The sequence below is a fragment of the Nannospalax galili genome, unplaced genomic scaffold (genome assembly GCF_000622305.1).
Source record: "Nannospalax galili isolate Female #2095 unplaced genomic scaffold, S.galili_v1.0 scaffold13648, whole genome shotgun sequence".
NCBI classification, from domain to species: Eukaryota; Metazoa; Chordata; class Mammalia; order Rodentia; family Spalacidae; genus Nannospalax; species Nannospalax galili.
The window spans coordinates 3,010-4,752 of NW_008357173.1; the positions used below are offsets into that span (position 1 = coordinate 3,010).

The window sequence follows — 1,743 nt, forward strand, 5'->3', positions numbered from 1 at the left end:
CCGCCCTTAAAATCCTTCAAAAGCTTCCACTCACCTCTAGGAAAAACTTCAAGCTCCTTAATCTGGAGAGGTGCATACAGTGTTAACTCTATGTGTTTTCCCAGTCTCTTCACTTGCTGTTCTTGGCTTTACCCTCTGTCTACTCAAATAGCTCACAGGCTTTTCTGTATATGAGTCAGACTGCCATGAAAAGATACCAAAGACTTACTTGGTGGCCTGAGCAACACTAGAAGCTAGAATTCTAAGCTTAATGTGCTGACAGATTTGGTTTCTCTTGAAGCCCCTCTCCCTTAACTTGCAGATGGCATCCTCTTTACTGTGACATCTTGTGGTGCTTTCTCTACATGTGTGCATCCCTGGTGTCTCTCTGCATGTTCAAATCTCCTCTCCTTAAAGGACCCCAGTCAAACTGTGGGCCACACTGACAGATTCACTTTTCTCTCCATCTTCAGGCCCTGTTTTTCAAATATAGCTCCGTTCTCAGGTACTAGGTGCTAGGGCTTCACCACAGAAGTGTGGAGCATGCAGTTTCACCCGTAACTCCTGCCATCTCTCTAGCCAGTTGCCCCTCCTTACCTCAGTGCCGTTTCTCATGTTTCTCTGTTTAGAATGCCTTTTCCTTGCTGCTTAATTGCATATAATTACCACTCAGCAGATACTATTGCCTTCCAAAACCTTTTCAATTCCCACCCTAAGATCAGCTGGTGTCTCTCCTCTGTTCCTTAGAGCCTCTTTTGATGCTTCCATCTGTGATTTTACCACATTATTTGGTGATTATATTTCAGATAAGCCGTATTAAATGGACAATGTCGCATCATTTCTGACCTTCAAAAGCCAGTTTTATATGTTCCACATACCCATCTTTCTTTTCTGACCCATCAACTTTTGGTACCTCAGGATTATGTCTTATTTGTTTCTGTATACCTCAGTGCTGGGCACTGAATGGGTACTCCATACATGTTGAAGTACAGAACACTGTAGATATGATCTCTGTTCTAGAGAGAGAGCCTTTATAAATCATTTGAAGAGCTGAATGTAGATTAAAAGAGATGATATTAAATGCTCAGCTGTGTCCTCAGATTCTAGGAACTGAGAGTTCTGCACTGGAAGGCCTAGATGCAGCCATGGGGCACATGCAGATTTTGAGGAAATGAGGAGAAAGGATAGCATTGAAAATGGTGAAGAGGGGTGGAGGTGGAGGGGAATCCCAGAGCAAAGCCTAGCAGCAGCAAACTAAATTGGTATGGAATGGACACTGCTATGAAGATGGCTTGCTGGAGAGGATAATGCTGTAAGGAATCTGGGCAGCTGCAAGAGGCCTGGTGAGGAAAGCCTAAACAGTGGAGTTCTTTAAATGCCAAAACCAAGAGTTTGCCTGTGACAGTTCTAGTAATTGGGGGGCTGTAAGTTCCAAGGATGGCAGATTGAAAATGGACCTTTGGGATAACATATGATCAAAGAGACAAAGTCAGAGGCCAGATGGGGTTAGGTGACTGTTTCAGGAACGAAGGTAGAGCTCACTAGAGCTTCATCAGCCTAAGGCTGTGACTGAGTCGCTCACTTGACACTCTTCAGAACAGACTGAAATGTCAACCCTTCTCCCAAGAAGCCTGGAGTAATATGATGTCCCTGATCTCACATAATGATTGACCCATTAAAGGTAGTAGAATTCACAAGCTTCTTTAAGTTTGTTGGGACTTTGAAGAGGGTAAAAGGTAATAGCTGCCATTCTTCCTTGGCCAA

At 43.8% G+C, this 1,743-nt stretch overlaps 1 long non-coding RNA gene across 1 annotated transcript in view; it reads right to left on the reverse strand.

Moving 5' to 3' along the window:
• LOC115067946 overlaps positions 1–143 on the reverse strand; it is a 2,481-nt gene extending 2,338 nt beyond the window's left edge. Inside the window, exon 1 of the long non-coding RNA XR_003847304.1 lies at positions 35–143. This is a non-coding gene — a long non-coding RNA (uncharacterized LOC115067946). The remainder of the gene's footprint in view (positions 1–34) is intronic.
• Between the last annotated feature and the right edge of the window lie 1,600 nt (positions 144–1,743).